At 38.8% G+C, this 14340-nt stretch overlaps 2 pseudogenes; both read right to left on the bottom strand.

Annotated features, from left to right (window-relative positions):
* Positions 1-327: 327 nt before the first annotated feature.
* On the bottom strand, positions 328-828 carry LOC149178351 (histone-binding protein MSI1 pseudogene; annotated as a pseudogene).
* A 2882-nt stretch (positions 829-3710) lies between these two features.
* LOC149178350 (histone-binding protein MSI1 pseudogene) lies at positions 3711-4235 on the bottom strand (annotated as a pseudogene).
* Between the last annotated feature and the right edge of the window lie 10105 nt (positions 4236-14340).

Raw genomic sequence — 14340 nt, 5'->3', positions numbered from 1 at the left:
CAAATAGGAATGAGGCTGGTAAAATCTAAATTAATAAGCATCCATTGGGCTCATGGAGTCATATGTCATTTAGCATTAGCAGTGAATTGGCTTTGCAATAAAATAAAGGCATTCAGACTTCAATATAGATAAAGTACATTACACACAAAAGGAACAGTATATGAGCATATGAAGGAAATTAGAACACTGCAAATGATTTCTAAGTAATCAAGTACTCATAATATTGTAGACAACATGAAAGACAACAAGAGGAATTCATACATTGAAGTCACTATGATTCTTGAGCAGCTGAAACCATTTACTATATTACCAAAATAAACAGAGTCTTTACATAAGCTTGACAACAGAGCTTTTTACATAAACTTCCCCCTCACGAACCTTAAATATTTGATTTGCCTCAAGCACTTTCTTTCCAAATGCAGCGTTTATATCCCACAAGCATATTTGTGCATCGTTTGAACCACTTAGTAGGTGACCTTCTTTGAGAGGACTCCATGTCAAACCATATCCTTCATTAGAATGACCTTTCAATATCAATTCAGGATTGCAAACCCTTTCTTGAGGAGCCTTTGATGGATACTTGCTGTAATCAAACACATAAACATCTGAGCTCACTGTCTTCGTTGCAATGACAAATGAATTCTGTGGCATGTAGCGAGCCTTGTTAACTTCTCCTTCATGATTAATCTTCTGGATTATTTGTACCTTGGCTTCGGTGGATTCAAAACCTCCAATGATGTTATCTTCAGAGTTTTGCAGGGGAATCTGGACCTCTGCTATCATCAAATAATTGGGCTCGTCCTCTGAAGTATGGGTACCCACTATCATTTTCTGTTGAATTGTCTTTTTCCTTTGCCTTGAAATTACTAGCTGGTTATGGATAGTTCACCATATGTCTCCAATGCTTTCCATGGTTGCTGTATCACCTTGAAACAGTTCTCACTTTCCCGTTTGAAATCATTGAAACAAGGTTGTAGAATATATCAGATAGTACAATGTCTTCAAACAGCAATATTGGCGCAGATGAAGCTAGGGAACCTATTGCAATATGTAGATATTTCAACCTCATCCAAGCAGCTAACATTCCACCATAAGAACCACCAAGATCATAAGCAGTGATCTCTTCAAAGATGCCCTCTGAATCATCTCCATAATAGAGCTTGAAAACGTTAATGGAGAGGTACAGGACCAAAAGCCCATTAGCAGCAAGCAAGAATCCCATCACAGCCCCAGACCTAAATGCTGTAATGAAGGCCTTCCCAACACCTTACCTGGCTTCCAATGTGGTTCTTGCATTAGCATATGTTGCAATTTTCATTCCAAAATAACCTGATAGAACAGAGGTAAAAGCACCAAGCACGAAGGCTATGGTGCTGAACAATGCATTTGCCACAATAAGCTGATTATTTTGAAAAAGTGCAACACATGCCACGCTTTCACATAAATCGCCATAAATCACCATTTGTGTAAGCCTCACTCTTCAACACTTGTGAATGAAGATGTTTTAGAACCGCCTTCTGATAGATAGTTTCATCAATTCCCTTTTTCTTAGTGACTTTCAAATTCAGGATACCTGATAAGATGTTTCAGAGATTTAACACTTGTTTAAGTAAAGGCAGCGTAAATAATTGCTCACGTGGCTCAGTTTGAGTTACATCATTCAGGAGAAATTGGGCCAGTGAGTTGAAGAGGCTATATCCACCTTCTCGATATAAAACAAAAGCAATAAGCATCCCAATGAGAAGTAACAGAAGAAGAAACAGAGCTTTACTATTGCTACCTTTTTCCAAGATGGCAAAAATTTGCATTCCCATACCAAGCGCTCTTGAAAATATGTGTATGCAGAATGGAACACGATATAGGATACTCATAAAAATGCACTGGATATGAGGCCAATGATAGACTAAAATAGAGAATTGACTCCTTTTGACTTACTAACGAGACTCTTATCCAAACTGTTTAGACTCTAAAACCAGATGAAAAGACTAGACCCAAAACTGACACCAACCCTTTGACAAATTTTAAAAAATTGATGTCCAGAATTTAAAATATTTTTCTTGAGTGATAACAGGTGGCTCCACTTGGGATAGTGTGCCCCTGTGGTACACTAAGAACATGTAGGTCCAGTGCCTTGTCCTCCTTATAACAAACCTAGATTTTCTTGACAAACATCCCCTTCAAGCTTCTTGGGCCTTCACCTCAGGCTCAAGCTTGATGATCACTGTAGGAGAAAGAAATCTACATCTACTGAAAAAATGCTCAGTTGACCTTGAGCTTATTTGCATTTTCCTACCTACCTACCCTATCAATTCAAACTTCTTTCAGCTCAATCAATGTGAAATTTCCAATGTAGCCAATCATTTGTCTTATCTAATATTTGAGTTTTTTATTGCATCGGAGTTCAGAGCCACTATGATATTGTGATGACCACTGCCACTGATATTGCCTCTGATCTTCATAGAAAACCTGAAACACTGGAGAGTAAAACTCTTCCATGTATTTAGCTATAGGATCCTAGAATACATGATCAGCTTGATGATTCTTGTAACTTTCTGGCTGTGCAAATTGATCTTCAATAACAGTGTACTCTTCCTCAATCGTGAAAGAGAAAGGAAGCAACACTTTCTCCTCGTGTTCTGCCATAGAAAGCTCCTGAAAATAATGATCATGATTATGAAGACTACGTGATTGTATTTGACCTTGCAAACCTTCAATGTCTTTCTCAATGTCCTTAGCAACTTCATCCAAAAATTTCATCTTATCTTTTGTCTTGCAGTCAAATGATTTTAGATAAGAAGACAAGGACAAAGAAAAATTTTCAACTATTTCTTCATTAATATGATGATCATTCCACTATTTGAAACTTTGAATTGAAGGAGAGTTTTCCACCACCTCTGATCTATCTATCCATTCCTCCAAAAACATAAACCAAAAGTCTTCGAATGACTTGATGGATTTGGCAGGAAAGCTTTCAATCCACCGTTTACATTTCCCTTGAAATGAATCATAGAACAACATAATGCAAACATCCTCATGTTTAACTCTAAGAAGCTTGGTAAAATCACAGAAATCTGATATATGCTTCAAAGTTAAACTCAAATCTTCTCCGTTGAATTTTGGACCCTTCCTTAGAAAATATGAATCCTTGGGAAAACGATTTGGGAAACCATGAATTCCTGAAAAATTTATGCATGCATACCTTGAAATAAGAATGGTAGCATCTGGGTCCTTCATAACTCCAGTGGAATCACCATTAATCTATGAATTTTGAATTCTTCAACAATGGAGTCGCCAAGGTAGATTTGCAGCCTCGAAAATTCTTCTGAGCTCCTGCTACCTTTAGAAGTTCAGTCTTTAATTGAGATGGCTAACTCTTTATGAAACAAATAGGAATGAGGCTGGTAAAATCTAAATTAACAAGCATCCATTGGGCTTATGGAGTCATATGTCATTTAGCATTAGCAGCGAATTGGCTTTGCAATAAAATCAAGGCATTCAGACTTCAATATAGATAAAGTACAGTAGACACAAAAGGAACAGTATATGAGCATATGAAGGAAATTAGAACACTGCAAGTGATTTCTAAGTAATCAAGTACTCATAATACTGTAGACAACATGAAAGACAACAAGAGGAATTCATACATTGAAGTCACTATGATTCTTGAGCAGCTAAAACCATTTAATGTATTACCAAAATAAATAGAGTCTTTACATAAGCTTGACAACAGAGCTTTTTACATAAACTTCCCCCTCACAAACCTTAAATATTTGATTGGCCTCAAGCACTTTCTTTCCAAATGCAACATTTATATCCCACAAGCATATTTGTGCATCGTTTGAATCACTTAATAGGTGAATTTCTTTGAGAGGACTCCATGTCAAACCATATCCTTCATTAGAATGACCTTTCAATATCAATTTAGGATTGCAAACACTTTCTTGAGGAGCCTTTGATGGATACTTTCTATAATCAAACACATAAACATCTGAGCTCACTGTCTTCATTGCAATGACAAATGAATTCTGTGGCATGTAGCGAGCCTTGTTAACTCCTCCTTCGTGATTAATACTCTGGATTATTTGTACCTTGGCTTCCCTGGATTCAAAACCTCCAATGATGTTATCTTCAGAGTTTTGCAGGGGAATCTGAACCTCTGCTATCATCAAATAATTGGGCTCATCCTCTGAAGTATGGGTATCCACTATCATTTTCTGCTGAATTGTCTTTTTCATCTGCCCTGAAATTACTAGCTGGATATGGATAGTTCACCATATGTCTCCAATGCTTTCCATGGTTGCTGTATCACCTTGAAACAGTTCTCACTTTCCCGTTTGACATCATTGAAACAAGATTGTAGAATATATCAGATAGTACAATGTCTTCAAACCACAATATTGGCGCAGATGAAGCTAGGGCACCTATTGCAATATGTAGATATTTCAACCTCATCCAAGCAGCTAACATTCGACCATAAGAACCACCAAGATCATAAGCAGTGATCGCTTCAAAGAGGGCCTCCGAATCATCTCCATAATAGAGCTTGAAAACGTTAATGGAGAGGTAAAGGACCAAAAGCCCATCGGCAGCAAGCAAGAATCCCATCACAGCCCCAGACCTAAATGCTGTAATGAAGGCCTTCCCAACACCTTACCTGGCTTCCAATGTGGTTCTTGCATTAGCATATGTTGCAATTTTCTTTCCAAAATAACCTGACAGAACAGAGGTAAAAGCACCAAGCACGAAGGCTATGGTGCTGAACAATGCATTTGCCACAATAAGCTGTTTATTTTGAAAAAGTGCAACACATGTCGCGCTTTCACGTAAATCACCATAAATCACCATTTGTGTAAACCTCACTCTTCAACACTTGTGAATGGAGATGTTTTAGAACCGCCTTCTGATAGATAGTTTCATCAAGTCCCTTTTTCTTAGTGACTTTCAAATTCAGGATACCTGATAAGATGTTTATGAGATTTGACACTTGTTTAAGTAAAGGCAGCATAAATAATTGCTCACGTGGCTCAGTTTGAGTTACATCATTCAGGAGCAATTGGGCCAGTGAGTTGAAGAGGCTATATCCACCTTCTAGGTCTAAAACAAAAGCAATAAGCATCCCAACAAGAAGTAACAAAAGAAGAAACGGAGCTTTACTATTGCTACCTTTTGCCAAGATGGCACAAATTTGCATTCCCATACCAAGTGCTCTTGAGAATATGTGTATGCAGAATGGAACACGATATAGGATACTCATGAAAATGCACTGGATATGAGACCAATGATAGACTAAAACAGAAAATTGACCCCTTTTGACTTACTAGCAAGACTCTTATTCAAACTGTTTAGACTATGAAACCAGATGAAAAGACCAGACCCAAAACTGACACCAACCCTTTGACAACTTTTAAAAAATTAATGTCCAGAATTTAAAATATTTTTCTTGAGTGATAACACAATCTTTAAACAAAGACGGCCAGAAATAGCCAGTGCGCAATATCTTTTGGGCTGTGGCGAACCCAAACATATGACCGCCACACGCTCCAGAGTGACAGTCATTTAGAACCCTTTCAGCTTCCTCATGAGTTAAACAACATCGGAAAAGAGAGTCCACCCCACGACGATAAAGTGTATATCCAATAATTTTGAATTGTTGGGATTGGAATCGTATTTTCTGACGTTGAGATCTTGAAATTTCAGGCCGAAAGGATTGGGTTTGGAGATAAACTATGATATCTCCATACCATGGATCAAGAGTGCTGATTAGAAACAAGGATTCGTCCGCAATGGGCTCTTCCGCCACAGTTTCAGTATCATCACGTGGGAAGTCACACATCAACTCCGCAAAAACTAAATATTTCTTTCACTTAGATTTTTCAAATTCCAAGTCAAATTCCTGCAGGATAACAATCCATTTGGAATACTTGCCCCCTAGCAATTGTTTTGTCAAAATATAGATAATAGGGTTGCAATCGGAAATTACAGTAGTTTTACGTAGTAAAATGTAATGACGAAAACGTTGGACAACTTGAACAGCTGCTAGGGCCAATTTCTCCACATGTGAATATTTTAGCTCAGTCGGATTTAAGGTTCAACTAAGGTAGTAAATCACATGTTCACTACCGAATTCATCTTCCTGAACTAACACCATTCCGATGGTGGAATGAGAGGTGGCGAGATATAAGAAGTAGTCCTAGTTGTAGTTGGGAGGATGCAATAATAGTGCATGGGTCAACGCGTGTTTTAGTGCATCAAAAGATTTGTCAGCTATCTCATCCCAAAAGAATGGAGTATTCTGTTTCAACAACCTGGTAAAACCCTTTGTGATCTCGGTATAGTTAGGAATGAATTGACGTAAAAAGTTTTTTTTCCCTTGCAAACTTTGGAGTTGGCGAAGAGTCGAAGGAGGAGGCAATTTGACAATAGCTTCAACCTTCGAGGGATCGACATGAATGCCGGCTTTCGAAACAACAAATCCCAGTAATCGACCCGTTTCTATACAGAAAACACATTTGTGTGGATTCAAGCTAATTCGATAATGCCTACACCTCATAAAGATTGCTCGTAAATGGATGAGATGATCGGCTCTATGTAATGAATGAGCAGGTAAATCATTGAGATAGGGTTGCACAATGTGCTTGATGTCATGAAACGCGTAAGACATTGCCCTTTGAAAAGTTGCACCGGCGTTCTTAAGCCCAAAAGGTAATTTGCAATAAGAAAATGTCCCCCATGGACAAATGAAAGTCATTTTTGGTTGATCAGCAGGTAGAATATTTATTGATTATAACCAGAAAAACCATCCATAAAGGAGAATATTTCACTGCCGGCACAATCATCAATGATTTGATCGATATAGGGAGTTGGGTAATTGTCTTTTGGACAGGCTCGATTAATATCCCTATAATTGATGCATATCCTTATTGTTCCTTGCTTTTTGTTAATAGGAACAATATTCGATACCTAATCCGTTAAGGGAATTGGATAAATGAAACCTGCTTTAAGTAATTTTTCAACTTCTACTTTAATTGCAGCAACTTTTCCCAGGTGAATCTGACGCAAACGTTGCCGGACGGGTTTAGCATCCGGGTAAGTTTTGATTTCATGAACAACAATTGCTGGGTCAATTCCTGGAATTTCCTCATATGACCAGGCAAACACGTCGCGAAATTCTTGAAATAGGGCATTATATGTTTGAATTCCATCTTCCGTACAAGAGGCACCTATATGAATGTTTTCAACAATTCCAGGCTTAACCGAAATGTCAATAGGAACTGTTTGAGAAATGTTTCCCAAATTTAACTCAAAATCAAGATTTTGCAATGGATTTTGAGGTTCCTTGACATAATCAGTCGTAAAAATAGATGAAAAATCATTTTCAAAATGATCAATCTTAGGTAAGAACGAAGATCTATGATGAATATCTTCCCATGGTAAATCATCAACAGACAAGATTTCTCGGATTTTCTCATCTGTATGAACAAGTTCGAAAAATTTCATTGAATCTGAGTCTGATATTGGAAGTGATTCTTCATGGACCACATTCATTAAGTCAATTCCGGTTGAAGAAGGGTCGGAAAACGACTGTACGGCCTGATATGCAATTTCATAGGGACTCAAAGGCATAGCATCACCAAATGAATCCATCTCAGATTCGGAAGGTATGATCCAAGGATCATCATATACAATAGTGTCTGATGAAATCATATGAATGGTTGCAGTAGAAGGAGATACATTAGGAGGAGGAAAGGAAAAAGTTCTTAGTAAACGAGAATCTTTAACTAGTGCTACTCCAACATCCTTATAAGCGATAGTTGTTTTGCCGACATGCTGGATACTTTCAGAAGAGGCTAGGTCGGATGAAAAGTAAGTTAGCTGGTCTATAGTTACGATCTTTCCATTATGAGGAAACTTTATAAGCCGAAAGACCAATGAAACAACAACAGTCATAGCGTAAGACCAACTACGACCCAAGAGAAGATTGTAATCTAGAGGGGCATCAACCACTTCCACATCTAGATTAACAGTTTTTCCTTCAACCCCTATAGGTAAATCCTGTAGAATGCCAAAAGGATGGAACCCACGGCCATCAAAAGCCTTTAGAATTGTCGGGGATTGGTTAAGTGTAGGAGAACCAAGCGATCTCCAACACTAGATCGACATAATACACGTTGAAGCTCCCTCATCAATCACAGTCCTATAGCAAGGTCTGTTTTTGACTAACACTGGAATATGGAAAGCCATTTGATGAGGTAAGCGAGGTGTACTATTTTCTAAATTGAAGATTATAAGGTTCGAGTCTTGAATATCAATAGCTCCTATAGCCGACAATAGCAACTTACGCTATGCTGGACATGATTGTAGCACCTCCAAAGTCGACATTGCTGAAGGTGATATAACTAGATCTTCAACAATGTTATAGTTCTGAGCAGCTCTTGCATGTGGATTGAAAGCTGACTTTCGAAGTATGCCCTTGGCGGGCGGTTTGATTACTAAGTCTGGGTTAGGTTTCTTGATCTGTAGTGGATCAGAACCGGGAGTTGAAGTTGATGGGTTCGAATTAGAAGATTCTGCTTCCTTACCACCAACAAGACTTTTACTTCCATAATCTGACGATCATGTCGCAATCCTAACATGGGACATCATCATTATGGGTTCTTCTGAGGCATTTGAGGAAGAACCTATCATCTTACTGTCTTGACTAGGAAAAGGATCCTTAAAAATAGTAGGCATTTGAGAACCTTTGACAATTTTCGCAACCTCTGCGCGATGAGGGCAGTCTCTTGTAAAATGCTCTTCCTCACAAATGAGACAAGGATAACGAGGTTTACGTTTCTCATCAGTAGATTCTGTTTTTTCTGGTTTCTCTTTCGAATTTTTATCTGATTTATTTTTCTTCGTCCCCTTCTTCTTACCGCCAGATTTTGATTTGGCTGTAGATGACTCTACAACATGAATATCGGCAGAAATTTCCATGGAAGAGTCTCCTATCGGGGAATCCGGTAAAGTCATGATAGGAGAAGAATTCTTGGAAGATTTCTTCTTACTTTTGGTATTAACTGTACCAATCATACCATCAGCAGCATGAGACCCTGAAGGAGCTGTAGTTATTTGATTTTGTTTAGGAAGGTCAGGGATTTTCTCGTATAAGGTACCCGACTATGTATAAACGAGGTCAAGGTACTGAGCTTGAGCAATTACTTGCTCTTCAGTAACGACTCCTGCCTTAGCTACATCCTCAGTGATTTTCGGTAGTAATGATTTAACAAACCATTCTGCTAAGATCTGATCCGGAATAAAAAATTTCACTAAACGTCGTCGACATCTCCATTCATGAATGTGATCTGAAATATAAGTGGACGTTGACTGTTTTAATGAAGTTAATAATTTCGTGCCATTGTCATATCCGACTGGCAACTGAAAATGAGTTAAGAATGAAGTAGCTAATTGACTAAAATTATAAAAAGTGGCTCGCGGTAACTCAACGTACCACTTGGCCGCAAGACCAATTAGAGTGTGTTGAAAAAGCCGTAAACGAATTGAATTATCTGAAATGGAGTTAGATGCACACTAGAGGTGATAAGTCATCACATGGTTCGACGGATCCTCTCCTGATTTACCTTCAAACTTTGGGATGTCACTGGGCAACTTATTCGGCATTGGCGGCCAAAACGGAAGATAATTAATCGGATCATTCATAAGGCGTGACAAGTCAGGTAAGTCCAAAGTTGCAATGAATGGTAACTAATGATTAGGGTCTCGAAAACCCTGGGTCATGAGACCAGTCCCAGGAGGAGGATATCTAGGATAACTAGGAATTGGAATTGCATTTGGGATATTATATCCTCCCGGAAAACCAGGATTAACCAGACTGTATTGGGGTTGTTGAGGTTGCTGATAAGTATATCTAGGGTATGGTTGATACTGATAGACTAGGTTCTGCACAGCAGGACCGAATTGGTACTGTCCCTTGTACGGTTGATAAGTAAATTGGGGTTGACTTGTGACAACCGTATTTGGACCATGTTGTCCTACAGGAATTTGAACTGAAGTCTGAATTGTAGGTCCAGACTGAGGTAAATATGCTTGAGGAATTGATGCAGGAACAATAGAAACCGGAGCTGTCGATACTCCAGAAGTAGGTGGGGTAGATGGAACAGATGTTGCAGCAGTCGTTTGAGGCGGAGTTCGAGGCGAACTAGGCCCAGGCTGAGAAACTACAGAAGGTGCAGAAGTTTGAATAGTAGGCTAGACAGGTTGCTGGGTTGAACCAGAAACCAAGGGTTGTCCAGATTGAGATGACAACTGCACATTCAGTTGCAAGATCTGTTGGGATTGAGATGGATCCCACACTATGCTCATTCCAGGGTATCGACCCATAGAAGGTTGATCATATTGAGGACCATAACCACGTTGAGGGTAGGGTTGATAATTCAAAGGTACATTTCCAGCTCCTTGGACAAATGATTGACCTGAAGGTGGTTGGAAACCTTGGGTTGGGTACTGACCTTGAGGTTGATAACCTTGAGGCATGTACTGATACTGGGGTTGACCTTGAGGTACATATTGATACTGGGGTTGACCTTGAGGTACATACTGAGTCTAGGGTTGACCTTGAGGAATATACTGTCCTGAAGGTATGTACTGTCCTTGAGGTTTCCCCCCAGGCAGTAATTGGGTACCTTGAGGTTGCCCCCCAGGCGATAATTGAGGACCTTGAGGTTGCCCCCCGGGCAGTAACTGACTACCTTGAGGTTGCGGATTTGGAATGGTACCTGACATCATAAGAATATCTTCTACACTCAACCGCTTAGTTCTGTTATTACCAGTTAATACCCCTTGTTCAACAGGTTGAGGAGATGCTCCCGAAAAAGTACCAGTAAGTGACTGATACCCAGAGGGAATAGAAGGACCACCATACAAAAATGTTTCTGGAGATTGAGAAAACATGGATGACTGTCTCGACATATTCAAAGGAGGATAATAACCTCTAGGTGTTGGATAAAAAGGAATGCGAGGTGGTGAAAAACTTAGTCCTGGGTTTTCTAGAAAATTGGTCAATGAAAGATACCAAGCGTCCCTCCTAGGCAGACTGTAAAATATCGATTCATGCTCCCTAAGTTCTATAGCTGGTTGATTTTCATGGATAGGTATACCTTCTTCCGGAGTAACAAGTTCTTCAATAGCAATAAGTCCAGAAGGAAGATTTTGGGTAATGACTCTTTCTACCCTGGGTGAACGTGGACCACTGGAAGTTGGAGAGGCAAATCCTGATGATGGAGTAGTAGCAGGTTCAGTTTCAGGTTCAGAAATTTCAGGTTCCTCGGCTAATTCAGTAGTAGAAGAAAAACTACAGTTAACTTTGGAAAATGAAATAGGTTCAATAATATACTCTGGTGCTTGAACTTGATAATCAGGATGTACAACTAAAGAAGACTCTCCTTCTTCAGGTGACCCAACTCTACTGTCACTAGGAGTTACAAGGGCTCGTAGCCCTTCAAGCTGGCTTGGTGAAAACTCAGGAGGTTGGCCCCGAAGTCTACGGGACTGCCTCGGTAATTCAGCCACGATTAAATATTTTAATTACTTCACACGCAAACAAAGAAAAATCTCAATGAAAACCACCTAAAGTCTCTAAAGAACCAAACAATTTTGAATCACATGCCTAAAGAATCTAGGAGGTCAAACCACACACAAACAATAACTTTCCGTACCGAAAACACTAGTTGGTGATGAAATCCAACGTCGCAGAATTCAATACAGAAATGGCGGTTGGAACAGTTACCCCGACAACCTGCTTAATGAATAGACTGGCACAAGTTTCTCCACTAAACCATCTCGAGTGAAGAGAACAACCCAGAAAATCCAAGTGAGTCTAGTCGACGTCTGCTCTAGGTATAGTGGGATCTTCCCTCCACCATCACCTTAGGAAAGAATCCTATAGATAATGGTCACTATGGTTACCAACGGAAACAAATATACCTAGGGGAACAGTCTGTGATCCGATACACATGCAAGGGCAAAGTAGCAAGCTCAATCCCATTGAAGGCTCCTTGACATAATCCAAGGTTTACCAACAAGTGACCCCAGGCTCCTCGACAATGGTTAATCCGAGGTTTACCATTTTTAATACGTGTATATCTGTTATCGTTCCCAATGAGGAAGGATTGATTATCCCACTGGTTCGGATATGACCTCATGCTTGACTCCTTTAAGAGGAGCTTCCCAAAGCATAGATGTAACAATTGGAATTTATCTCCTACTGCAAGATACATCTACTTGTTTGTTTTACTATCTTGGAGAGTTAATTACTCCCTACTCCAAGGTACTAGCCTAAGCTATGTTGGTGATAAAAAGCCCTAGAAATAAAAAGATTGCTAGATAGATTTTACTTTAAGCATTATTTTTATTGGTTTTTTCTTAAGTCAAAAGGTGCGGAGATGAAACTTTATGGTGTGAAGACTCGACTCCAAAACACTAAAAATGCACTTAAGATGATAAACAATCCTTTTTCTTCAATGAATTTCTAGCTAAAGAAAGAGTTGAGAATGCAATTGCTTGAAAAACAAATCTTTCCTTAACAAACAAATAAAAAGAAGAACTTTTTTGTCTTTTTCAATTAACTCAAAAACAAGACTACTAATTATGCTCACAAAAAAATCCTTTTTCTTCAACAATCAAAAACTATAGAAAACAAACTTTTCAAAAGAGATATTTTTTTTTAAATTTTTATAAAACACTCAAAACTATTAAAAAATCTAATCTTGAGATCTATAAATTCTAAAAAACTAATTGAAGTAAAAGCTTACAAAATTTCTTTTCAAGGATGTTTTACTTAGTTATGAGCAAACTAAGGACTAATTTGTCCAGAATCACAAATTAATCAAAAAACAACTAGCTTTTGTTTTCTTTTTAAAAATGAAATCCAAAACTTTCAATACAAGTTCTTTCGAAGCTTCACAAAGAGAAAAACAAGATGTATTCCTCAACAAAGGCATATTTTAAAAATCGGTCAGAGTCATAAGAAGACCAGCAAAAACCAGGGTGATCTGAGGTTTCTAAGGCCTCTAAGCTCTGAATTACTACAAAGACCAAACGAAAATCAAGCCAGGCACACAAAGGTTCTAGAAATTCACCTAAAACCTAAATGCCAATGGAATTAACCTATGAAAAGTTTCTGACAAGACACGTGCAGATTTGGGCAGAGGCTAAAACACATAAACAAATCCTAAGCTTAACTGAATGAAAATATTTTAAGTTTTTCAAAATTTTGACAGGGTCTGTAGGCCCCCAGTACAACCAGGTGCGGTACCGCTCTGTGTGTAAAGCAAAAGTGCGGGGATGTCCACACTGTGTTACAAACAGAGGGTGCGGTCCTCTTCCAAAAGCGTGAAAAACAAAAAATAATTCAAAATCTAAGGAACCTACCCAATCCCACACACATCAAGCAAAAACCAGAAATAGAGAAACAGTTTCTCAAGTCAAAGTAAAAGCAAAGGCAAAAACCAAAAATTCAAGTCCCCAGTGGAGTCGCCATTTTGTCAGGCGGATAAATCGTTCTTGCGGACAAGACCGATCTCCCTAGTATCTAATGATATCTAGCGACAAGCAAACCAAAAAAATTCTATCTTTCTCTAAATATGCAATTTATAAATAAAGGCCAACAGGTGTTTTAGGCCTACCTCAGGTCCAGTGCTAGTTTGTGGAAGCCACGCTCCGTTGATCCAAATGAGCTCCCTTTTAAAGAACCTGCAAACACAAACAGGCACACATATCAAATACCACCTGCATAGCCAATATAATAAACCATATTTATCATGATGATCAAGGAATTCATGAAATAAATCATAGAAGACAATTTATTGAGAAAAATGAATCTGATTGTATTAACTTTAAACAAAGAATAACTTTACAAACTTGGTGCCTTGATGTTGTACAAGCTCCTCCTAGGGTCCAGCAAGAATCTCCTCTACTTTGACAAGTTTCACTCTCTTCCCAAAGAAGCCAAAAGGTATGTAATCTCTCCTCTCAAGCTCAAATAGGAAGTCTAAATTCCAACAACATTTACCCTAAAAAATGTTCAGCTTTCAACCTCTCCAGCAACTAGCCCAATGCCTCAATTTATAGTGCAGAGGAGGGAAGTTACTAGGTCCACCTTCAAAGGGATAAAGTCCTCCTTCAAAGGGATAAGCTCCTCTCATCAAGGGGTTAGCTCCTTTAGTTATGGGATGCATGAACCACCTAGGAGCAAACCAACCACGTCAAGATTCCTTCTAGAAGCATCCAGAATTAACCCAAAGTGAGTTTTTAAGAATAAACTTGCGCCTTTTTGACTTTCACATG

This window comes from Pinus tabuliformis, chromosome 4_1, assembly GCF_031772625.1.
Source record: "Pinus tabuliformis cultivar Carrire ecotype Pingquan chromosome 4_1, CPIR1, whole genome shotgun sequence".
In the NCBI taxonomy this organism is placed as follows: domain Eukaryota; kingdom Viridiplantae; phylum Streptophyta; class Pinopsida; order Pinales; family Pinaceae; genus Pinus; species Pinus tabuliformis.
This window is presented reverse-complemented; position numbering and strand designations above follow the sequence as displayed.